Raw genomic sequence first — 27,200 nt, forward strand, 5'->3', positions numbered from 1 at the left:
TTAGCGATCATCTGTTAAGCGGCTTATCAGCGGATCAGCTGATAAGCGGCTTAGCGGTTTAGGAAAAGGGGGAAAAGGGGGGGGGGAAACCCACAGGAACGCGCAAGACATTTTCATCTTGCGAAGTAAGCCCATAGGGAAATTCGTTTTGCGAAGCGCCTCCAAAACGGAAAACCCTTTCGTCTAGCGGGTTTTCCGTCTTGCGAGGCGTTCGTCTTGCGGGGCACCACTGTATTTCAGAACACAGTTATGCTCAACAACCTTCCTATTGTTTCTTTATAAGTGGATGACCACAACAATCAGTTATGTTTAAAATATTAGAGGGTCAGCAAAAACTGGTAAAAAAAATCCACAACTGTTATTGCGAAACATTTTCTTTCCATAAAAAATAGAACCTCCCCCCTGTTTGCTACACCCAAGTAACAAAGAGAAGCAGTTCACTTTGAAAATTCAGCACATGCTAACTTAATTCCAGATAGAGGGCTTTTGCTTCACAGCCTGATGCTTTGGACATATTCAAACGATCACAAACTAAAGCACTTATTTCCTCTCATGTCCCTAAACAGACGTCTTCCTGGTTTCATCAAACCAGTTTGTCATGACATCTGAACCACCAAACTGTGGTTTGAGTGATGTCTCCAAACCAGCATCAAGTCACTCAAGGTCACTGTTAAGTCTCTTTGAATTATGTTTGGAGGATCACAAATGTGATTTTGAAAGAACCCAGTATGCCTGCCAATCTTGCTGTCTCTTCAGTTCTTGCTCAGTTGAAAATATGGCTACAGTTTTTTGGGTTTTTTAAATTACTGCTCAAGGGTTTAGAAATTTAAATTGTTTCATCGATGTAACCCATGTATGAAGAGATTACTGTATTATGCTGCCTCCCTTACAAACTCTGCTCTCCTAAAAATAATCCTGCTCATCACAAGATCTTGTGCAACAGAAATTTGATTAAAGCACTGGCCATTGCTTTACAGTGCAAATAGTTTCGTTTTCATATAAAATATCAAACCTGAGAAAAGCACACTGATGTTGAGAATAAACCCTTTAGCAGCTGAACAGCACAATGGTAATATTCTGTCTATCAAGAATCAACCAAATGCACTGACCCAGGTAGAGAAGACAGCCGATAGCAAAGCTTTCCATTGAAGCACAAAGTGTTTGGTTAAAAAAAAAAAAAAGGTGTAAAAAGGTTCCTGTATTTGACTTTGAAGCAAATGGCACAATGGTAGCTTTCCAACAGAGTTCGTTATAATAGGACCACACTTGTTTGTCCTCTTTTCAGGAGAAAGAAGCAATAGCTTTCTACTGTAGGATTAGGAAGTCATTGTTTCAAAATCACTCTTTCATAATAGGAAAAAAAAAACCCCATTAAGATCCTCAGCATGCATCTAGCGGACATTTCTTGTGAGTCAGTGCCAGCAACCATTTTTGCACTGGAAAAGTCCAGGGAATTCAAGCTGACCACAAGTTGTGCAATATCACTCAATAAGAAATGCACTCTCCTAAATAGCAGAATATACTTCTGCTCATAGAAATCCTGCTTATATAGGCCACAGAGAATGCCTGGAAGACATCCTGTCACAGAGTTTAAATATTAGAAACTGTCCAGACTCCTTAAGTCATATATCCTCTAAGATCTCTACACAAAATAAAGGCACAACAGAACCAGCTATAACTGAATGATTTTTATTTTTTTTACCATCTGCTTTCAATAAAGATTTTAACTGAATTATGGTGACTATCCAACAGGAAGGACAGTTATTTTATCATATGACACAGAGTAGAATAAAAAGTTGGCAGGTAAACCAGATATACACATATCCTAGAAACACTGACCATGTTAATATGGCAAGAACTCAAGAGAAAAGGACTACAAGACACACACACACACTGCAACACAAATGACAGCAGACTTGATAGAGCACTAAAAACGAGAAACACAGCCATTTGGGCAACCATGGCCTCGTTCACATATAACTGTAAGTCAGAGTTAAATAAACTATGTCTTGCTGGGAACAAGCAAGCATGCTGGTCTACACTGCTCAAATTGCTTCCATCTCCTCCTCTTGCCATGCTGGGCGGAACAAACCATTAACACTACATGGGAAATAGCATTTGTAGTTGCCTTCACTGACACAACTCAACAATTAACCATGGTTTTGTTACAGATCTCACTTTTTGATTAAGATAGTGTATATCAGAAAGAAATGAAAGCGGTTGGTGCATGATCTAGAGAGGAAGGGTTGGATAAGCAGCAAAGATTCATGTTTCCTTTCTAGTCCACTCTATGGTGTCCTCCCAGACTACCCCATCACGAAGCTGTGAAGTGATAAAGTCCGATAAGAACAGTATTGGGCAATTTATTTCACTGAAAAATCATAATCTTAGCATCACCTCAAGCAAAAGTGGCCATAATAAAGATTTCAAAATCCATATTGGGCAATACCTTTATTAGGCCAACCCAAACGCTGCAAAGCAACATGCAAACTTTCTTCAAGCCCAATGTCAAACAGTGGGTGGGTGGATGAGCAGGCAGAACAGAGGTGGCTCATGGTGAAGTCACAGAGTCTGCATCTGGTCACAGCCTCAAGGCTGAACGTGAGAAGAGGTGGCAGACATTCACATGAGGCTTTGTTGGCTACTATCAATTGCTTCTAGAAAGATGGAATATGAAATGTCTGACCCACATTTTGGGGAAGATAAAATGCTTTTATATTCCAAAAATAGGGGACAATATTCTGGTAGGCTGAAATGAAAATACTGTCCTCATACGGCTTTTGAAATTATCTCAGTATGTTTCTGAATTTATTTCTATTCTTGTTATTTGTGTTTTTAATCTTTACTATTGAGGCAACTTCCAATGCACTTAATTGGAAGTACAGTCATACCTTGGAAGTCGAACGGAATCTGTTCTGGAAGTCCATTTGACTTCCAAAACATTCAGAAACCAAAGCATGGCTTCTGACTGGCTGCGGAAGCCCTGTCGGACATTTGGCTTCCAAAAATAGTTCGCAAACCAGAACAGTCACTTCTGGGTTTGCGGCATTCGGGAGCGAAAACGTTCGAGAACTAAGCTGTTCAAAAACCAAGGTACAACTGTACCCAAACAAAATTTTTCTTGGAGGCTTCAGATCTTAGATCATGTTTTAAAAAGAGGTAATCTGACAAAATAATAGGGAACGTCAAAACTAGTTCTATTAGAAATATTAAATAAACAGATTTGGAAATCTAGACATAGCTGATTTGTAGAAATGTGTGTACTTTCTCAGCTAGGCTTTCTAATCTTATAAATTCAATGTCAACATTCACAGCTAACCTGAAACACTGTTGAATTGACTTCAAGAACTAGTTCTTTCCTTAGAAACTGAAGATTGCATTGTATTACATTAAAGCATAGAAGGAGTTTTCTTTGAGTCACTTGAATTTAGCCTTCATTCAGGTCTGCCCAATTTAAAGTAACAGTCAGTACAGTGGTGCCTCGCAAGACGAAATTAATCCGTTCCGCGATTCTCTTCGTATAGCGGTTTTTTCGTCTTGCAAAGCAAGCCCATTGACGGCTTAGCGGATTAGCGCTATTAGCGGTTTAGCGGCTTTTAGCGGCTTTTAGGCTTAGCGGATAAGCGGCTTAGAAAAAGGGGGGAAAGGGGGGGGGACCGCAGGAACTCGCAAGACATTTTCGTCTTGCGAAGCAAGCCCATAGGAAATTCGTTTTGCGAAGCACCTCCAAAACGGAAAACTCTTTCGTCTAGCGAGTTTTCCGTCTTGCGAGGCATTCATCTTGCGGGGCACCACTGTACATTCTCTTTCTCCTATGAGAAAGTTTAGAAATAACATCAACGGATTTCAGGAAATTTGAAAGGACCAGTTATTCTGCAGATTATTTGTAGGTGAACAGATAACCTCAAAACTGCTAAAATGGTTAGCAGAAAGACGAGCAAGAAGCACATGTGAAGACTGTACAGTTTAAAAAAATGCACACAGTAAAATCTTTATTCATCCCTGCATCTTCCAAATCCTAATGTAACTGCTTGCCAAACTGATGAAAAGGAAGAGTTTAATAATTTAATTCTTTATTTCCTGGACAAGGACACCAGCCAAATAATCCAAGGAATTGTTAGACCAGCAACAATTACTCTAATAGTATGCTGGCATGGAATTTTAAAAAAAATCTTAATGCATTTGAATTGCAGTTCTTCCTAGAGCAACACTAGTAACACTCCTCTATAAACTGATATTTTACAAGCCTCCTGCTACCACAGCGCTATTTCTGGTGCATAAAAGAGGAAGTTGAGGAAGGATGTGTTTGTAGTGAGCATTTCATTTTGTTTGAAGCAAGAGACAGCTGCTCTCTTGTCAGAAGAGTCTGATTATTGTCTTGTGGGAAAGATTCCTACAGCCAAGCAAGTAGTTTCTCCTTCTTAATTAGTAGTGTCGTGTTCATGAAAGGGAACACACTGCACCCAAAATTTAGATAATAGTCAAGTTAATATTGGCAATCCAGCTTATAATGTTTAGTGATGAATATCACTGCTGTACAGATTTCCTCAAAGGAAACATTATTAAATAAGCCATTTGTTTTCGCTTTTGGGAGCATTTAGACAAGATTTAAATCTGCAGCAGGCAAACACACTGATACCACTGACAAGCTGTGGCACTAACAACACCTAGCCACCTGTCCATGTTCCATTTCCCTGAAGGTCAGGGATTCACAAATACAGTTGTCAGAGGTGGCCATAAACTTAATTCTGAAAACCAGCAAGGACACGGCATCTAGTACACTGCACAAGAATAATAATACAGTGGTATCTCGGGTTACATACGCTTCAGGTTACAGACTCCGTTAACCCAGAAATAGCACCTCGGGTTAAGAACTTTGCTTCAGGATGAGAACAGAAATCGTGCTTCAGCGGCATGGCAGCAGCAGGAGGCCACATTAGCTAAAGTGGTGCTTCAGGTTAAGAACCGTTTCAGGTTAAGAACGGACCTCCGGAATGAATTAAATACTTAACCTGAGGTACCACTGTACATTTTTGAAACCTGCTAGCAACACAAGGAGAAGACAGTACCTCTTTCAAAATGGTGTCATACTATATTTTGCACCATGATACACCATCCGTGTCCAGGGATACAGGGGAAAGGTTGCCATACACAAACACTCATTCCCCATTAAACCCTTTCACCAAGCTGCAGGTAGAAAAATGATGCTGTTACTTTACATCTATGGCACACACACAGCCAGCCAAGCACCACTTGTCACAAGAAACAATGACTGCTGCCAAACCTATCCAAAATGTGTTGATTCCTGTCTGAAGAAAAAGCACCTCTGTAACTGCTTGGCCTCACATTCAAAGCCGCTGCCAGACAGCAAATAATCTTGAAACCCTCACTTCTCTTAAAGTGCCCAAAAGAAAAGGGAAATATCTGTAAATATTATTGCTATTATAGAAACTTTTGCATCAGTGACAATGTTGGCTTTGTGTGATCTTCCCAATTAACACCATAAGCATATAAATATCCTGAGTATTTAGTATACAGGAGTTCATTTGCCGGGGTGCTGAGCCACTTGAAAGGAACCTCATAAAAGGGGGGGGGGGCAAAAAGGATGCCTTCCATATGTGGAAATGATGGTGTGTTTCCTTTTATTTAAAGAAATTTAATTACAGATAATACTTTGGGCATTAGCTGTGTCTTTCAAGGCTGGACTAATTAAAACAGAAAGAACAGAGAAAACTATCTCAGTGTAATGAGATTTTTTTTAAAAAAATACTTATGAAGCAGCAACATACAACAAAAAATAAAATAAAATGGGAAGATCCAAAACCTTGGACATAACTGAGCTCCTAAGTTTCAGATGTTGAGAGCAGAAAGCAATGCACATACCGTATTGGCCCGAATATAAGCCACACCCGCAAATAAGTCGCACCTTTAAAATTCAAGGGCGGAAAAGAAAAAAGACAATAACCCAAATATAAGCCGCTCCCTTAAAATTCCGCAGGCACTCATACCCAATCCATTTTACTGTATGTATGTTTCAGCAGCAATATAGTAAAAGCCAATTTTTGTAAGGTTGCGGATTTAAGCCGCACTTCAACTTTTCACGGTTAGAATTTGGAAAAAAAGTGTGGCTTATGTTTGGGCCAATACAGTAGGTACACCTATGCAGTTCCTCAGGTAACACACGATGTTATTTGTGAGAAGTGGAACATGCACAAATCCATCAGTAGAAAATCTCAAGTTCACTGAGCCCATGGACTAAAGTATACTCTGTTTAGTAATTTTTAAAGACATTTTGGCAGATAGCTACTCAATCATTGCAAGTTGTTGTTATAAAGTTTTCTATTAAGTAAAAGTGAACTTTGGGGCAGGAAAAAGGAGAGTGAAAACAAGACTGGAGATTTAAGCTATACAAAAGGTTATAATAGCACAGGTTAGCCAGATTACTATTTGTTAAATACCTGCACATTGGGCAATATACAAAAATAAAACCAGTGCCTCCAGACTTACTATCTGGAGAAACAATCTGGTATGAAATAGGGAAAGAAGATTGACTGTTACATAGATATTGCATCAAAATTACTTAAGTGTTGAACTGCAGAACAGTTGAGTGAATAATTGCGAAGTAGGCAAGCCTTGTAAGTTAAAGAAGGAAGTATGGTCAGTAGCTGTAGAAAACAATTAGAAAAGTGGTTGAACCACGTATGTACAAGAGCAAAAGATTTCTAGAACGAGGCCAAGTTAGGTAAAGAAGAAAGCAGCAACCAGGATTCAGGTATGGGCAAAGTGTTGACCTAACATGAAGGATGTTAAGAGTTGGCGTATTTTTTTTTTAAGTGGCAGCCTAGAAGCTTTTCCAGTACATAAACAAGAACTGAAATTAGTTCAGGACGAGGCAAATAGTCTGGGACAGCCAAATAAACCAAGTAAGGGAGACTTCTAGCAGGTTTACTTAAAGCATGGCCAACACTTCAGCCTTAAGGCTTCCTAAACAGTTTCAAACAAGGAGCCTGTCCCTCCCCCCCCCCCACCTGCAGTCAGCTTGCATCTTGGAAACCACTTTGGAGAAAGGGGCAAGACAGAGCTGAACATTTCAGTCTTTCCCTTCCTGCTAACTTCCTTCTGGAAAAACCAGGCAAAAAAAGAACACAAAAAACAGGCTGCACCTGCATGTCAAGAGATCACCACTTTTTGGCCAACTCCAGGCCTCTTTTTCACTGCACCACCTAGTTTCAGTACTGACAGTGTGGAGGAAGAACAGTGGTTGGAACACAGGGTGCTGCTGCCTTATACCAAAGCCATGTGGCGGTATCCTGTCCACACCAGGGCTGGGGAACCTGTGGTCCATGAGTCTGGTGCTGGGTTATAATCAGTGGAAGGTACCTTCTCCCTTTTAAGTGCAAGTATGTGTGCATGAGGGGGACGCGGGTGGCGCTGTGGGTAAAACCTCAGTGCCTAGGACTTGCCGATTGCATGGTCGGCGGTTCGAATCCCCGCGGCGGGGTGAGCTCCCGTCTTTCGGTCCCAGCTCCTGCCCACCTAGCAGTTCGAAAGCACCCCTAAGTGCAAGTAGATAAATAGGTGCCGCTTTATAGCGGGAAGGTAAACAGCGTTTCCGTGTGCTGCGCTGGTGCTGGCTCGCCAGAGCAGCTTCGTCACGCTGGCCACGTGACGCGGAAGTGTCTCCGGACAGCGCTGGCCCCCGGCCTCTTAAGTGAGATGGGCGCACAACCCTAGAGTTGGACACGACTGGCCCGTACGGGCAGGGGTACCTTTACCTTTACCTTTATGTGTGCGTGAGAGAAGGGGTGGGATGGTAGAGGAATATATTCCAGAAGACCAGGACAAAAACCTCTAGCACTATACTAAACAGCACAACTGCATTTCAGTTTTTGTAATTGGTGTGTGCAATTGGCATCTAATTGAAAACAGATAAAATTGGGTGTCATCCACATTCTGGATCTCCAGGCAACTACTTTGGCAGCTGTCTTTTCGTGTGTGTTTGGGAAAGAACAGAACCCTGTAAGACCCCCAAAGGACACCTGCAAAGGGGTTGAGCAATGCCCCCCCAGCATCACCTTCTAGTTCACAGTTGTTTAGAATATCACTTTTTTGTAATTAGAAGTCTCTCTGTTCTAATAAATCAGTGATTTAAAGTAATTAGCCAGTTGACTAACACTCTAAACTGTCTAGGGCTGTATATGTGCTGGCCAAGACAATGATACAAATATCCTTGTTCTTCTATGTCTCTAACCATTGGTGGTTCTTCTTTTCAAACCTACAGCTGAGAATGCACATAGAAAACCCTTCAATAGAAAGCTCAGTTCCCACCGCTTCACTCTTTGTGACAGAAGGAGAGAGCTAGACTCAGTCGTCTCCCCTCCCACTTTATTGCTAAGCAGTTGTGAGCAGGATTTTAGCTTTCAAAGAAGGGCTGTGTGTGCACAGCCCTGGCTGCTCTGCGTGTACTCTTTGCGATCAGCTAAGTCTAATTCAAAGAAGCTGGCTGCTAAAAATAGCAGCTGAGCAGAATGTGACTCAAGGCCTTTTTAAAAAAATAATACCGAAATTATTAGGTAAGCCAAATTTGAACAAAAATCCATGTCTGAGGTTATTGAGATCCATCTTAGTGAGAGGGTTTGAACAGAGTAATATTTTTTTCCTATGCAGCTGCCTCTGGGGTTGGGGGCTTTCACACTTGCATTTTTTTTGTAAAGTGTTCCATCAGCTCCATATGCGCTGTTGTGAAAGCAAGTTCTCTGGGTACTTTGCAAGCTTCCATATGAGTACAACCTATACCTGCAATATGCAGCTGCAATATGCATATGAGTACAACCTATACCTGCAATATGCAGCTGCTGGTCAGAAGTGAAATATTTCCCCCGAAACGGAAGCTCTAAAATTAAGGTTCAGACATACAAAAATCTTAATCCAAAAGTCTTCACATCCAGGGGCTCAACAGCTGAACATTGACCTCTTAAGCATAGCTTGTCAAACATAATTTGAGAGTGCTGTTGGCTTTGCCAAGGTCCTATTCAAACATTAAGTAGGATCTCTGTTGTTAGAACATGTAAAAGCAGAATTTAAATGTGGAAGTGAACAGGCCGCATTATTTGCTTTTTCAATTTATATTTCTGAACGTAGCCTGCAAAACTATAGTACACAGAATATCAAAAGTATAGAAAGCAGCACATTTCAAATTTGACTACAGTGGTACCTTGGTTTTCAAACATAATCCATTCCGGAAGTCCGTTCGAGTTCCAAAACTTTCAAAAAATGAAAGCACAAGACTCAACACGGAAAACTCAAAACGGAAGCCGCGTTTCCTGTTCGACTTCCGAGGCGTATTTGAAAACCGAGGCACTTACTTCCAGTTTTTCGGTGTTTGAGTTCCGAAACATTCCAACTTTGGAGGCATTTGAAAACCACTGTTTTCAGAAAGTTACATTACACTCAGCCACAACAGCATTTTAAGAGACAGTGGTTGCATCAGCACAGATGAACTGTTATATGGGATGCTGCCCTCAAATTAATTTATTGATTAAATTTATACACCTCCCTTCATCAAGAGATCCCATGGCAGTTTACAGAATAAAATAAAGATAAAACACAGGTAAATATTTAAGCCAATACCACAAAACACTAACCATCCTTCTCACAGATATAGTTAAAAGGCTGTAGGGTATTAATCAGCCAAAGGCCTGGTTGAAGAAGAATGTTTTCGCCTGGTGTCTAAATTATAAATAATGAAGGTGCAAGGCGAACCTTCCTGGGGACAGCATTCCACAAACCGGGAGCCACTACAGAAAAGGCCTGTTTTCGTGTTGCCACCCTTCAGACCTCTCATGGAGCAGGCACATAAAGAAGGGCCTCAGATGATGAACACAGAGTCCAGGACAGTTTATATGGGGAGAGGCAGTCCTTTAGGTGTTGTGGTCCTGAGCCGTTTAAGGCTTTACTGGTCAAACCAGCACTCAAAAGCTTCTTAGGCCAAACATTTAGCAACACTGATTAACAAATTGCTTATCTGTAGTAGACCTTAAAGGGATTTGAAAATGCTCCTCAAATCACTGCACGTTGTTCTTTCTCTTACTATAAAGACCTCACTGCCCATGATCAATCTATTGCTAGCTCTTTCTTTCTACCATTCCTGGAATATAAAGAAGCACAATCATAATATAAATGCTACCTTGGTATTAAACTGACGATAAACATATAGAAAACAAAAGGCACTGAGTTAAGACCACACAATCTAAATCTTGAAGAAAAAATTAAAAATGAGCTATGTCCGTACACTCTGCAACAAAGGACCGATTGCAACAGTTGAAGAACGGTTACTTGAAAGAAATGTCCTGCTGAAATGGGATTTACTTCAAAGCAGATAAATTTAGCACCAGGAAGGCAGTATGAAACATATGTCTGTTGGTTTGTTTGTGTGTGTGTGTTTGTATGTGTATATATATCTGAAACATCCTCTTTATATTGTCAGGAAGTTTTAGCAGTGTAAACGATTTTTTGCCTGGCATTGTGCAGCAGAACCTTGTGTTCAAAGGGAATGTCATAAGATCCAGTCACTCTTGGAGGAAACTGCTTTTCTTGATCCAATTCAATTAAGTCCTGTTTGGGCACAGAAACTGCTTTGGTTGCCCTATAAGGTAAAAGTTAAAGGAGCCCTGGACGGTTAAGTCCAGTCAAAGGTGACTATGGGGTTGCAGCACTCATCTCGCTTCAGGCCAAGGGAGCCAGCGTTTGTCCACAGACAGCTTTCTGTATCATGTGGTTTCTAGCGCAACTGAACACCATGACGGAAACCAGAGCTCATGGAAACACCGTTTACCTTCCCACCGCAGTGGTACCTATTTATCTACTTGCACTGGTGTGCTTTCGAACTGCTAGATTGGCAGAAGCTGGGACAGAGCAATGGGAGCTCACCCTGTTGCATGGATTTGAACCACCAACCTTCCGATCAGCAATCCTAAGAGTCTCAGTGGTTTAGACCACAGAGCCACCCACTCCCCTGTATGATGACCTGTTAGAAAACAGACAGGGGAAATGTGTCATTCTCCTTTACCTTTCAGCAGCTTTTAATACCATCAACTGTGGTATCCTTCTGGAGCAGCTGTCCAAGTTAGGAGTGGGTGACACCCCTTTGTGGAAGTTCTGGTCCTATTTGGATAGTCATTTCCAGAGGGTGATGTTCAGCCTCGTGAAGCCTTCAATGTGGGGTTTCTCAAGGTTCAGTTTTATCCTCCATGCTGTTTAACGTCTACATGAAACTACTGAGTGGGGTTATCTGACGTTTGGAGTACATTGTCAGCAATACGCTGATGACAACACAGCTCTACTTGCGTAGCAGTGGATGTGCTAAACCGTTGTCTTGCCTCGCTAATAGACTGGATGAGAGCCAATAAACTGAAGTTCAATCCAGATAAGACTGAGGCACTGTTAGTGGGTGGTTCCACAGACCGGATGAGATGGGAGGTTGCCTGCTCTTGTCGGGGTTCAATAAATCAGTTAAGTGAAATATATTGCAAATAAATTATTTAAAAACAGTCAGCTTAAATTGAAATACTGGATGGGATTTCCTGGGACATAGTTGTAATTGGGGGGGGGGGGTTATATCTTTTAGAAGATGCAAAGTCTATAAAATAATATGGCCTTAGTCTATAAAAAGCCAGCTTATAAAGACCGAGCTTTCTAAAAAGCCATCAATAATAAACACCCTCTTATTCTTGCTAAATGGATCCTTTATATAAGGATTTAAGTGGCAATTATGTGAGTGTTCAGTTTTTTTAGATTCTCTGCCATGTGAGACATTGTTGGTTTGTACAATGTGGGTACTTATCCAGTAAAAGTCCAGAGGAGCTGCCAAATTCCTTTCAACAAGGACTCAGTATCAGCATTTCAACTGTGGCATACCTTCTCTCTTACATGTGTGTGGAGGCAGCACTGCCTCAATTAACTCTTTTCCCAATCCTAAAACGTCCCAACCCTGCAAGAGGCTTGGACAACTTGTAACCCAACAAAGTGAACGCAGTGTACCAACCACCAGAAGATCAAAAAACCTCCTGGCTTTCCTGCCAGTCTGTGATAGAAAACATGATAAGCCACAGTACATCGCTAGTGGGCTGATTTTAGCTTAATGGGTCATGAGTTCCCACCCCTATCGTCTTCCTAACCCAAGAACACAGTGGGCAAGTTTGAACAAATGTAAGAAGTGTTCTTCATTCCTATCACTGCAGTTCCCAAACAACCCCAAACAGCCAACCAAGATATCATGCTTTGTCAACCACTTGAGAGTAATCACCCCTGGGGCAAAAATGCTTGAGAAGGTGGAAGGGCAGCCCCAACAGCAAATGCTCAGGCACTGATAACAAGAGCTGTTGGGCTCTGTTTTGCTCTCTTCACTATTACTCAGAGTGCCTATTCTTATAAGCCTTTAACTGTAATTAAATATTTAATTGTAAACAACCATATTCTAAAAATACTAACTGATGATGCTTGCACAACTCAGCACAATACACAGAACAGGCAGGCACAGATAGGGGCTGGTTTAACCACTGGGTCTAAAAACTCAGTGCTTCTTCCTCCTCTCACATATAAATTCCCTCTGTGACTTCCTGGTTCTAGCAAACTACAGCTTGGCACTTGTTCTCCAAACCAGAATGGGAAACTGAAGTGCAAATCAATTCTGGTTTAAGGAACAAGTACAAACCATAGTTTGCCCATTCAGACATAATGGCAAGCTATGGTATGCAAGAGCCAAGAAGTCAAGGAAGAAATAATTGTGTCAAGAGAAATTAAAGTGTGAAGACATGGCTTAGGCACCACGGCCAACCATATTTAAAAGTCAAACAGGCCCAAAGACCTGGGATTAGTTCTTTCGTTTTTAAAAAAAGAACCTTCAATCAGAGTTAAAAGTAAACTACAATACATATTTCACCCTTCCTTTACCTAGGAGACAGCAGAAGCACTTTGTCTAAGTATGGACCGGGAACAGTTTCTTTGCCATTTCCTACATGAGAATCCATGGAAAATACATTTTTACAACCAACACTTCACAATTCTACATGCACTTCTTGAGAAACTAACAGCTCTATCTTTAGCATGGTTATCTGAATGTAAACCCAACTGAGTTCAATAGAATTTGTACAGGTAGGATTCCAAGTAAAGATTCAGGTCTTACCATATTTTGGAAGCTAATAGCTTTTCCTACTGCCTACACTGCAGAGACCAACATAAACCACATACTGAATAGTCTGGCTACATTCCTTTCTGTGGAAGCATAATGCAAATGATTTTCACTCACACCTTTGTCTGCTTTTAGAACCAAGACACAACCTGTTTCCCCAATTATGTTTACATGCATATATAATTTTCTTCTTTGCACATTTGCAAAATTTGTGTGCATGCAGCTAGTATGCACACACACCCCTAGAGCTTGCAATGTATTTCCCAGTCTTAAACTAATAGTTCCAGCCATAAATCAACATCAACAGAAGTACAGTCTCCCGATTAAGGGAAGTAATAGAACCATTCTATTCTGCCTTGGTCAGACCACACCTGATGTACTGTGTCCAGTTCTGGGCACGACAAATTTAAGGAGGACACTGACAAGCTGGAACGTGTGCAGAGGAGCGCAACCAAGATGATCAAGGGTCTGGCCTTATGTGGAACAGATGAGGGAATTTGGTATGTTTAGCCTAGAAAAAAGGAGACTGAGAGGAGATAGGATATCCATCTTCCAATATCTCAAGGGCTGTCTCATGGAGGATGGAGCAAGCTTGTTTTCTCCTGCTCCAGAGGGTAGGACATGAACCAATGGATTCAAGTTACAAGAAAGAGAGAACAGTGTGATGCGGCAGCTAAAAAAGCCAATGCAATTCTGGGCTGCATCAATAGGAGTATAGCATCTAGATCAAGGGAAGTAATAGTGCCACTGTATTCTGCTCTGGTCAGACCTCACCTGGAGTACTGTGTCCAGTTCTGGGCACCACAGTTCAAGAAGGACACTGACAAACTGGAACGTGTCCAGAGGAGGGCAACCAAAATGGTCAAAGGCCTGGAAACGATGCCTTATGAGGAACGGCTAAGGGAGCTGGGCATGTTTAGCCTGGAGAAGAGGAGGTTAAGGGGTGATATGATAGCCATGTTCAAATATATGAAAGGATGTCACATAGAGGAGGGAGAAAGGTTGTTTTCTGCTGCTCCAGAGAAGCGGACACGGAGCAATGGCTCCAAACTACAAGAAAGAAGATTCCACCTAAACATTAGGAAGAACTTCCTGGCAGTAAGAGCTGTTTGACAGTGGAATTTGCTGCCAAGGAGTGTGGTGGAGTCTCCTTCTTTGGACACTGACAAACTGGAACGTGTCCAGAGGAGGGCAACCAAAATGGTCAAAGGCCTGGAAACGATGCCTTATGAGGAACGGCTAAGGGAGCTGGGCATGTTTAGCCTGGAGAAGAGGAGGTTAAGGGGTGATATGATAGCCATGTTCAAATATATGAAAGGATGTCACATAGAGGAGGGAGAAAGGTTGTTTTCTGCTGCTCCAGAGAAGCGGACACGGAGCAATGGCTCCAAACTACAAGAAAGAAGATTCCACCTAAACATTAGGAAGAACTTCCTGACAGTAAGAGCTGTTTGACAGTGGAATTTGCTGCCAAGGAGTGTGGTGGAGTCTCCTTCTTTGGAGGTCTTTAAGCAGAGGCTTGACAACCATATGTCAGGAGTGCTCTGATGGTGTTTCCTGCTTGGCAGGGGGTTGGACTCGATGGCCCTTGTGGTCTCTTCCAACTCTATGATTCTATGAAAGGAGATTCCGACTAAACATCAGGAAGAACTTTCTGATGGTAAGAGCTGCTCAACAATGGAACAGACTCTTTGGGAAGGTGGTGGCCTCTCATTCTTTGGAGGTTTTAAAGCAGAGGCTGAACTACCACCTGTCATGATGCTTTAGATGAGTTTCCTGCTGTTATGTACTGAGTCAAATAGGATCCAAACTGCAGCAGTCTGATTGGTCCTAGAACAATAGGATCCAAAAGGCAGCAGTCTGATTGGTCCTAGAACAATAGGATTCAGAATGCAGCAGTCTGATTGGTCCTAGAACAATGCAGCAGTATGATTGGTTGGCAGGAACCACCCAGTCATGCTCCAGATTGAAGTGAATCCACAACCTGATTGGCTTACAGTAGAATTCCGGAATTAGCCAATCATGTGCAGCCCATTGTGTAAATAATGTATATAAAGCAGATACTTTGAGGGGACATTCATTCCTCCTCACCACTATGAGCTGAATAAAGAGCATGAAATCACTTTGCGACTCTGAGTATATTTCACTGGCGACGAAGGTGGGATCCCGCTGAGCTGACTGCCACACACAGCACCGCAGCACCGCCACCTGCCGCACCGCTGCCTCGCACCGTGTATCCAGGCTTCAGCTCCGGGACACAAGGAACTCAGAATGGCAACCGACAGCAGCTTCTCGCCGTTCAACCCAGCATCCGGAGACTGGGAAGCGTACGCCTCCCGTTTCACCTTCCTCCTAGAAGCCAAAGGGGTCACCGATGAAGAAGACGCCAAGAAGAGGGCAATATTCTTCAGCGTTTGCGGAGAGGAGACATTTGAAATCGCCCGGGCTCTCCTTGCGCCTGAAGACGTTGCTACTGTTCCATACAAAACAATAATGGAACAGCTGAAGGGGCACTTTTCGCCACAGCCCTCAGTGGTAGCTCGTCGAAATGCCTTCTATGCAAAGCGGCAAGCCCCTGGGGAAACCATAACTGGGTTTGTGACCTCTCTCCGCCAAGCCGCCCGGTTCTGCAACTTCTCAGAGCTGGAGAACATGCTTCGTGACCGCCTCGTCGGTGGCCTGAGGGATGAGAAGCTGCAACGACGCCTCTACGCTAAGAAGAACCTAACGTTCCAGGTCGCTCTGGAGGAGGCCCTGGCAACGGAAGCTGCCGAGAGGTCGACGCAAGAGGCACGGCCGAGCCAGCCATCCCAACCGAGGGTCCACCACGAAGACCTCACCGACGACTCAGGATCTGACAGGGAGGAGGTGCACCGAGTACAGCAGCGCACTCAAGCAGCCCACATACCACAGCTGCCTCGACGAGAAGGAGGGAACTGCGCAAGCTGTGGAGAAAGTCACGAGAGGAGGACCTGCCGTTTCCGCAACGCAGAGTGCAGGCAGTGCAGAAAAGTGGGACACATCGCCCGGGTGTGTCGGGCTCGGCCCACCCGATGCCAGGCATCAGATGACCAATCCAAGAACCCCAGGTCCCGGGGCCCAACGCACCAAGGCAACTCGACGGAGCTCACGGACTTCCAGGTATACCAGTTGCCCCACCCCAACGTAGAAAAAATTTATGTAGAGGTACAGATAGAGGGGGCCCCATGCCGCATGGAGCTTGACACGGGTTCAACTCTATCCATAATCTCGGCAAGGACCTTAAGGAAACTGTGTCCTACTGGGGGTCCCAAACTCAGGCCGGCCCCATTCACCCTCCGGGACTTCCAGAAACGTAAGGTCCCCACAATGGGGGTGGGGACCTTCAGGGTGCAATACCGAGGGCGGACGCGGCAACTGGACTTACTTGTGGTCAAGGGCCCCTACATTAGCCTACTGGGATTGTCATGGTTTGGACCACTGGGGCTAGCTGTCACCGGGGTGAACCACACTAGCTTACAAGTGGACGTGGACGCCATATGCAAGGAATTTCCGGGGGTTTTCGATGGGAAATTGGGACAGTATACGGGCCCCCCCATTGCTCTACAGCTTGACCCCGCAGTACGACCGGTCAGGCTCAAGGCCCGCCGGGTCCCGTTCGCCCTGAAACCCCGTATAGATGAGGAATTGGACCGGCTCATGGAGCAAGGAGTGCTGGAACCGGTGCCTAATGCCCCCTGGGAAACCCCAATCGTCACACCTGTCAAGCCTAATGGTTCAGTCCGCATCTGCGCAGACTACAAATGTACTATAAACAAGGCCCTCACGGCCCATGCATACCCAGTGCCAGTGGTCAGCCATGTCCTTGCCACCCTGGCTGGGTCGAAAATTTTTGGCAAGCTGGACTTGGCCCAAGCATATCAACAGCTGCCAGTAGATGAGGCCACAGCAGAGGCACAGACGATTGTGACGCACAGAGGAGCATTCAGGGTAAAGCGGCTGCAATTCGGTGTCAGCGTGGCACCAGGCATATTCCAGAATCTAATGGACTCTCTCCTTAAAGGGATTCCTGGCGTCACCCCCTTCTTCGATGATGTGTTGATTGCCGGGGCCACACCAGAGGAGTTTGAGGACCGCCTCCGCACCGTTCTGCACCGTTTCCAGACAGCAGGTCTCAAGGTGAAGCGGGAAAAATGTCTACTAGGAGTGCCCCAGGTGGACTTTCTGGGATTTATGGTGGACGCAGAAGGGGTCCACCCGACTGGGGACAAGGTACGGGCCATTTGTGATGCCCCAGCGCCCAAGAACAAGACTGAACTTCAGGCCTTCTTGGGACTATTGAACTTTTACCATTCCTTCCTTCCCCACAAGGCGGCGGTAGCGGAGCCCCTACACAGACTCCTGGACAAGCGGGCCCCTTGGGTGTGGGGCCAGCGCCAGGAGGCCGCATTCCAGGCAGTCAAGGACTTGCTTGTCTCAAACTCGGTCTTGGCACACTTCGACGAGAGGCTGCCGGTGGTGCTAGCATGCGACGCCTCACCCTATGGCATTGGCGCTGTCCTGGGACACCAACTCCCAGATGGAAGAGAGGTACCGGTGGCATACTTTTCCCAGACACTCAACGCAACTGAGCGGAACTACTCACAAATTGACAAGGAGGGTCTGGCAATCGTGAAGGGAGTTAAAAAATTCCATGATTTCTTGTACGGGCGGCCCTTCACCGTGGTGACTGACCACAAACCGTTGCTTGGCTTGTTTGCCCCCGAAAAGCAGACCCCCCAAGTGCTGTCTCCTCGCGTCCTCAGGTGGTCAATTTTCCTTACCAGCTACCAGTATGCACTGATTCACCGCCCTGGGAAGGCGATGGGCCATGCGGACGCCCTCAGCAGGCTGCCACTACCGGAAACAGGCCCTGACCCAGCACCTGCACAAGAGGTTATGAGCCTGGAGCTGCTTCCTGACCGCCCCATTCAGGCACAAGAAGTTGCACACCATTCCAAGAAAGATAGGGTCATCTCCCGGGTCCTGGACTGGGTGTGGAGGGGATGGCCCAGCAGCAGCCCCGGGCCAGAATTCGCCGGCTACACAACCCGCAAACATGAACTGTCGGCCCACAAGGGGTGCCTGTTATGGGGAAGCAGGGTCGTTGTTCCCCAGCCCCTCCGAAAAAGGGTCCTCACAGCCCTACACGAGACACACCCTGGGGTAGTAAGAATGAAGGCCCTTGCCAGGAGTTATGTGTGGTGGCCGGGGATTGACGGAGAGATAGAGGCCTGGGTCAAACACTGCCAGGCCTGCCAAGAATCCCGCCCAGATCCCCCAAGGGCCCCAGTCCAGTCCTGGGAGTCCGCCCGAGCACCATGGTCACGACTGCATGTGGACTTCGCTGGCCCCTTTCAGGGGAAAACATTCTTCATAGTGGTGGACTCCTACACCAAATGGCTGGAAGTCGCACTGGTACCGTCCACTTCTACGTCCGCAGCCATCCGGGTACTACGCAGGCTGTTTGCTACCCACGGGCTCCCTGACACTCTCGTCTCAGACAACGGGACTGCATTTACGTCAGGAGAATTCCAAACCTTCACAGCGCAGAACGCCATCCGCCACATCCGTTCGGCGCCATTCCACCCTGCCACCAATGGCCAAGCAGAACGCATGGTGCGGACCACCAAGGAAACCCTTCGCCGCATGACGCAAGGGGATTGGGAGTACCGCCTTGCCACATTCCTTCTAGCACAGCACAGCACCCCCAGCTCAACAACTGGCAGGAGCCCCGCTGAACTACTAATGGGTCGGCGCCTTGCAATCAGATTGGACCGCCTTCACCCCGATAGAGCTCAGGATGAGGTAGTGGTGGGGGAAGGCAGGAACCCCCGGACCTTCGAGGCCCAGGACCCAGTGTACGCAAAGAATTTTGGGGCAGGCCCTGCATGGGTACCCGCCACAGTCACCAGGGTCACTGGCCCCGTGTCGTACGAGGTGCTAACAGATGGGGGGCAATGCTGGCGCCGCCACTGCGACCAGATACGCCGACGATTCCCGGGAGAAAACCAGGAGGAGGAGGACAGGTCAGAGGAGTCCCAAGGGAACAGTGGGGCAGTGAGGCCCATAGAGCAGCAGGGGCCAGCAGGAGAGGCAGAATCAGTAAATACAGAGAGGACCCGTGAGGCTGAAAGGACACCGGAACCAGAACCACGACTGAGCGAGCCGGTTGCGCCAGACCAAACAGCCCCATCACAGCCAGCATCCTTGGAACACGAGCCAGAACCTGAACCCCGGACCAGGGAACACCCCAGGCCGCAACGCACACGTAGGCCGCCAGCGTACCTTGAGGACTATGAATGCGACCTCCCGGGCAGGACTGGAACTTAGAGGGGAGGGGTGTTATGTACTGAGTCAAATAGGATCCAAACTGCAGCAGTCTGATTGGTCCTAGAACAATAGGATCCAAAAGGCAGCAGTCTGATTGGTCCTAGAACAATAGGATTCAGAATGCAGCAGTCTGATTGGTCCTAGAACAATGCAGCAGTATGATTGGTTGGCAGGAACCACCCAGTCATGCTCCAGATTGAAGTGAATCCACAACCTGATTGGCTTACAGTAGAATTCCGGAATTAGCCAATCATGTGCAGCCCATTGTGTAAATAATGTATATAAAGCAGATACTTTGAGGGGACATTCATTCCTCCTCACCACTATGAGCTGAATAAAGAGCATGAAATCACTTTGCGACTCTGAGTATATTTCACCTGCATTGCAGGGGGTGGGGCTAGATGACCCTTGGGGTCGGGGACCAACTCTAAAATTCCATGGTTCTATGACCCCCCCTCCCCAATTTGTTATTTGTATGCCACCTTTCCACAGTTAAAACAATGCTCAAGGCAGCTTACAATATGGAAAGATTGACATGATTACAAACATAGCAAAGTAGTCAAAAATAAATAAAACAAATTAAAAACTTCATAACCAAACTGAACAATTTCCACATAAAAATGAAGATACAAAAAGTTAGTATCAGTAATACCAGTTAATATCAGTAACAACAGCAAGAGCTCCCAACAAAACTTTCCCCAAAATACCCCAGTACAGTGGTACCTCGGGTGAAGTACTTAATTCGTTCTGGAGGTCCGTTCTTAACCTGAAACTGTTCTGAACCTGAAGCACCACTTTAGCTAATGGGGCCTCCCGCTGCCACCATGCCGCCGGAGCCCAATTTCTGTTCTTATCCTGAAGCAAAGTTCTTAACCTGAAGCACTATTTCTGGGTTAGTGGAGTGTGTAACCCGAAGCGTATGTAACCTGAAGCGTATGTAACCCGAGGTACCACTGTACCTGCTGGGCAGCAGCTGCAGCAGCAATCCTTATGAGGCCTGTAAGGCCCCGCCTTGGGCCAGGTGGAGAGTAGAAAAGTCCTGCTTTTCTCCTTGCCATCTTTTCTCCTCAGACACTGCCCTATTTCTGCTCTATGGTAGGTAGGGGAATACCAGTAGCAGATCTGTTGCCATCTACAAAGTAAACCATATTCACTAGCAACTTTTAGGCATCAAGGTAATGTAGTGGGTTGCTGAGCCAACGTTATTATTGTGCCACAGCCCGTAAAATAAATTTTAAAAGCATTAGTTTGCTTTTGCCTAAGTCTTTAGGATATACCAAAAAGAGCTAAAAAAATGCACTGCATATGCTATCTGCGGATTCAAAAACACAACCATTCGTTAGCTGCAGAGTTGACAGACTAGTAGAAACAGCAAGATGCCAGAAGGCAACACCTGCAATCTTGAATTCTTACCTTCAACAGTCTATCCCTCCTGCATAATTACATAGGTAATTATTAAGCAATAACAGGGTTGAAATTGTTGAACTTTGTAGCTTGTGGCCAATAAAATTCTTTTTTGTTCTATTTAATAAAAGGTAGTTGTAAGGACTGAATGGTGTTCTACTATCCCCACCATATAGCCCCCCCCCCCCGCATTGCAACTACTAAACTTGCTTTTCACCTTGCCAATCCCATTACGGAAGCCACTTTTCTGTACTATTCTGTACCTCTCTTTGCACCTGTTTTCAGCTTCACTACCCATGCCCCTCTCCTTTTGTGGCGATCAGAACATAACTATTACTGGGATTTTATACTTCAAACGTTGTGATACAGCTCCCTGCTAAAATGTATAAAATAAACTTAGATACTGCTCTGTCCGTCTGTAGTAAATTTCATCTCTAAATAAGTTTATCAAATATATACTTAGAATACAAATATATATTATAATACACAAGGAAATAAATAAAATAGTATAATATTTAATGCATAATTTCATTATTTACTGTTATCATTCTCCATGCTATCCTCCTCTTGTTATCCGATCATTTCAGCAGCGAGGTCTCAAACGCTTCAATTTCAAATTTTTGCTTACAAATGTGAGAGCAGGATTTTTCTAACTGTTCCTTTTTCTGCCTCCTTTCCCTCAGCTGTACCAATTTTGTTTATTCAGCAAACTATTTTTATACTGTAGGAGTATATGCCATTTTGTGACCAGTAACATTCATGTAGTTATTAACAGCCTCCTAAAATATGCCGTTATGATAGCCTGTCTGTTTTCATATAACTGTTAAGTATTAATAAAGAGTTTAAAGGTAAATAATAATGAGTCAGTTTCAGTGTTTTATTTATTCTCAGTATTATTTCACCATTTCACAAGCTCCATCACATGTGCATGAAATCAACTCCATATTTCCCACATTTCCAATTTTGACTACAACATTGTGTATCATAAATAACACTACTACATCTTAAAGCAATTCTCTTTAATACTTACACTTGGAGATAATTCTAAATATAACATTTTAGACTTCTTCTGCAATATCTTTAACATTCTTTGCCATCTTACTTTAAACTTGTTTCCTTTACCAGATTGTGTTGTTGGTGGAGATACTCCTTCAGGTATACCCGGCTGAGGCCGTTTCGGCAGTGTTCCCCAACCTTGGGCCTCCAGATGTTTTTGGACTACAACTCCCATCATCCTTGACCACTGGTCTTGCTAGCGAGGGATGATGGGAGTTGTAGTCCAAAAACAGCTGGAGGCCCAAGGTTGGGGAACACTAGTTTAGAGCATTAAAGGTCAGCACCAACACTTTGAATTGTGATCGGAAATGTACGGGGAGCCATGTAGATCCTTTAGGACCGGTGATATATGGTCCAGTTGGCCACTCCCAGTCACAAGTCTAGCTGTTTTATTTATTTATTCAAGAATTTATACCCCACTCTTCAAATGTATATGCATTAATCAGAGATACTTACAGCAATTAAGATATCCTTTTCAAAACATAGAGACAGTCTCAGCAGCTAAAATGCAAAGCTCATCACAGAACACATTATTTGCCTGGTGAGGCAAAACCTTGCAAGAACAGAAAAGTATTTAAAACAGCAGAAGACAGCAAACAAACCATTGAAGGCTGACTGAACCAACTATGCTTTTGGGTTTTTAAAGGTGTTTACTATCAGTACAGGGTAAGTGCAATATAGACCCATGGGCAAGCACTCACCAACAGCCTTGCTGCCATATTCTGAACCAACTGAAGCTTCTCAAAACTCTTCAAAAAGGTAGCCACATATGTGGTTACATGCAGCCAATGTAACAATTAAATCTGGATTATTAATTTAAACTGTGTGTTACCATGAACTGGGCTAACCCTCTTAATTCCCCCGTTTAGGTATTTGTTAGTATTTTTAAAGCCTTGTGGTAATTACGAACAGCAAGGTGCCACCTAGTCAGCAGTCCCCAAATAATTCCCTGAAAGTGAAAATAAGAAACCATGTTGTTTTCATCTTGTAGAAGTGTCTCTATGTAAAGAGAATATCTCAGATGAAAACATTTTCATGGATTGCTTTACAAGGGATGGTAACTTCATGATCATTCTTCGCCAAATCACAATTCCACATCAAGTTAAAACAAGCATGAATGGAAGAGGAAGGAAGCTCTTATTTACGTCCTTACTTAAACAAAAAACCTTATGTCACTGAAACAGCTGTGCAGCGTATTGGCATGGTTCAGATAGATCAGTGTGTGCGAATAACATCCCAACAGAACAATTATTTTCCCTTCCTCATAAATATCCTCCTTGGCATGAAGACATGCCTACTGAGATTTACATGAACCAACTCCAGGACACAAGAAAAACTGTGCTATCAAACTTACTTCACCATCCCAATTTGGTCAGTTGTATTTTGATTTAGTAAGTCAAGATATGAACAAAACTTTTGCCTGCACAAGCAACTCCACTGCTCTCCACTCCTTTGAACAACTCACAATTAAAACAGGTTGCCTTCAGTTAAACATAGTTTTCTATTTTGTTCAAATTGGGGGACTATGGTTACCAGCCGTAGAACAATCTAGAACAGTGGTTCCCAGAGTGGGTGGTACCACCCCCTGGGAGTGGTGGGATTGCCTGAGGTGCTAAGAAAAGGCTACCAGAGGGGACAGTCCCCGGATTTACAAATCAGTCCCCATACAAAATACATTGAAGTTGAAAAGTGTCCCTGGATTCATTGAAAAAAAAATCTGGTAACCTTATGCTAAGAGGCAAGGTGGTGGCACAGGGGTGCTGGAGGTGTAAATGTCTATCAGACTTTGAAAAGACTTTATATCACTGGAACAAATCCATCAATTTTGTTGAATTAAATAAAATAGTTTTAATTGGATTTTGAATAAATGTGCAATTAACTGTTATAGTTTTGAATTTTATTTGTTGTTACAGTGGTGCCCCGCAAGACGAATGCCTCGCAAGATGGAAAACTCGCTAGACGAAAGAGTTTTCCTGTTTGGAGGTGCTTCGCAAAACGAATTTCCTATGGGCTTGCTTCGCAAGACGAAAATGTCTTGCGAGTTCCTTCCCCCCCCCCTTTTCTAAGCCACTAAGCCGCTTATCCGCTAAAAGCCGCTAAACCACTAATAGCGCTAATCCGCTAAGCCGTCAATGGGCTTGCTTCGCAAGACGAAAAAACCGCTAGACGAAGAGACTCGCGGAACGGATTATTTTCGTCTTGCGAGGCACCACTGTATATTCCTTAGTGGGTTATGCAAATCACTTTTCTGAATAATGCTTTTCAAAGGGCAGGGAGCACCGAGGATGAGTTTATGGAACCAAAGGAGCGGTGGCCACAAAAAAGTTTGGGAACCACTGTTTCAAATTGCTCAATTGCTTGTGCTACAAAGAGAGGGGCAAAGGGCTAATTCGTGGTTCACATCACTAAGTTGACATATGATCATTAGAATGAAGCCACTGTGTGAAGAGTTAATCCTTTCCAGTGGTTTTCATATCTGAAATAAATAAAAGAGAGTTTGCGCAGTTTTAAGTATGATCAAAAACTAGAATTTACAGCTGGTTAGCCAACTCTAGTTGACAGAGCATGATAGGTGTAAACCACAGCAATATCTGTGCTAATGTAAAATCTATTAGTTAAGGTTAGTAAGGGAAAGGCTAGTACAATTTTCATATGACAAGGCAGAATGGGAGAATAGAATACCAGCCCATAATCACCACTGTTGAGTGCCAATCATTTTGAAGAATCTATTTTAATTTGCAACTTAGGCAATTATCCAAATGCACCGATGAACCAATTACAGACTTTTTAAAAAAGGCTTTATTAAGAATGATACAGTACAGAAATAAGGCCTTATAATATTGACCTTGAATTTGGATTTTAACTGAAAGATGCAGCAATTTTTAACAAGTCTTATTTCCTGTACTTAAAACTTCTGCTACCTGATAACCATGAAAAACCAAAAGTGGACAGATCAGAAATGGATGTCATGTGAGAGGATTCAGAGAATCAGCTCCTCCAGACTATTATCAGAGTCCTGTCCCACTCACTTAGAAGTTCCCATAACGTAAATGTGATTCTATAAAATGGTCAATAGACTGGTCAGGTAATGTGAAGTAGCAATAATATTTTTCAAGCATTAAATTTACTAGATTCTGGGCAAAACTGTGTGAGTATGTGCAAAGGAAGGGACGGGACATTGAAGGCCCTTATGCACAATTTCCCCCCAGGCGGAATCATTGTTGCACCTCACACAATGGTGAGACCTGGGCAAGTGAGCAGGCTCTGATTCAGAGCCTTGCTATCTGGCTTAATGCAATCAGCTGAGCAGCAGGCTGAGTCGTTGCTTATGGGAGTGGGACTTTTTGAACAGACCTGCCATGGGTGGTAGATTTCCTGCGGCAGGCCAACACCAATCACCCTTCAGGTACACCGGAAGGACAAAGGTGTCACCTCATATTGTATTTTTACTGCTTTCTCCCGTTTTCTGTGGGGAGAGGTGTATAAGGTTTTATCATCAGGTTGCATATGAACCTGAAGACATTCATTCCTACACCTTCTGAGGGTGACAACCTGATACTGGAGTAGTTTTTGGTTCTTCAGGTGAGAGATGAGGGAAGTAGGTGGTATTTATACAAGGCATTCATTCTTATAGGTGAAGTGTTATTGCTTGGCTGCTGATAGATACACAGACAGACGATAGATATAGATAGAATATCTATCTATCTATCTATCATAGTGCCCTTCTTCCAAAGATCACAAGGCGGTTTAAAGCACAAAAATACAAAATAAAAACACAAATACATAATGTAATAAAACAGACAAAGAAAGAAAAACCCATTAACCTCCCTCCTACCCACCCGACAAACACATTTAAAAGGCCATCGAGTTGCACACTAATAGTGGGGATAGATTATCTCCACCAGTAACCCTGAGTGAGAGGTGAGGGGGCATTATTGGCAGGAAAGTTTTATTTAGGAGAGGGTCAAAGTCTCATGGTGTAGACATGTGAGTCGGTGGTTGATGTTAGATTGAATTATAGGAGTGGTTGCGGTGAATGAATAGTTTAACTGGAGGGCATGCTACAAGACTGAGGTTTGAGTATGTTGGTTTATAGCATTTATCTGTTTGTTCTGAGCGTTGATTATGAAAGGGTGCTCTTGAATAGAAGTGGGTGGAATTCTTTGCTACAGTTAGATTAAGCTGTCTTTATCGCTGGAAAGGAGGGGCTAGGAATTTAATTAGATCCGTTTGTTTAAGTATATGATTGACTGGTCATATGGTGGTTTGGAAAGAGTTTGCTTTTTATTTTGCTTAGTTGTCAATTATATTATTTTAAAATGTGGGCTTTATATTATGTAGTTTATTATAATTTGTAGTATTTTATTGCTTATTTTTAGAGGTCATTTTGTTTAGTTGCTTAGCTGCTAACTATGTTCTAAAACTTGGTATTTTCAGTGTATTTCTGTAGCTTATGCTGATATTAGACAGTGCCCAGACTGGTTGTTAATTGTGATGTTCTATAATGTGAATTTTTTTCAGTACTTTATTATTTATACTCTATGTTTTAAAATATACTGGCAACTGTTTGAAATCTCCCCCTCCCAAATAGAAGTGATACACGACTTGCCTAAATAAATAAAATAACAAGAGACTTTTAATCATCAATGGGTTTTACATTTATGCCAATTACAAAATATAAGTTTGTTAACAGTAACTACATCTATGCCTCAACCAGCAAAGTACTGTTTGCCCCTCTGCAGCCTCCTGTGCCCACCAAAATCTGTTTGAGGGTCCCCCAACCCTCAAGAACAGACTGGGGGTTCCCAGAAAGGGGAACTGGCAACAATCCTCTCCTTCCCTTCTGCCCATTAGCAGATGTCTCAGTGGAGCAACTGCAAAAGATCCCCCAACTGGATTCCACACATACGCCATTTTCACACATTGTTAATCCATAGTCTAGCCCATATAAAAACTTCAGGTTCTCCATTCCAACTGATTTTGGCCACTGATATTAGCACTAGAATGGTCTTCTACTCTACTACACACTAGAGTGTTCTTCCTTCAGCATGGTCTCCATAATTTACCAAACTGAATTTCATTGTCGTAACTCTACGTATCAACATAAAACTATCAACATAAAAAGATGACAAACAACATGATACATCTTCATAAGGCAATTTCAAGAAGATGACTAAAAACAATGATTTTAACAGACTGC

At 43.7% G+C, this 27,200-nt stretch overlaps 1 protein-coding gene across 5 annotated transcripts in view; it reads right to left on the reverse strand.

Annotated features, from left to right (window-relative positions):
• The window catches only part of RAPH1 (Ras association (RalGDS/AF-6) and pleckstrin homology domains 1), an 81,487-nt gene that overhangs the window by 40,210 nt on the left and 14,077 nt on the right, over positions 1-27,200 (reverse strand). The window lies entirely within an intron of this gene.

The sequence above is a fragment of the Podarcis cretensis genome (genome assembly GCF_951804945.1).
Source record: "Podarcis cretensis genome assembly, chromosome: 1".
Lineage (NCBI taxonomy): Eukaryota > Metazoa > Chordata > Lepidosauria > Squamata > Lacertidae > Podarcis > Podarcis cretensis.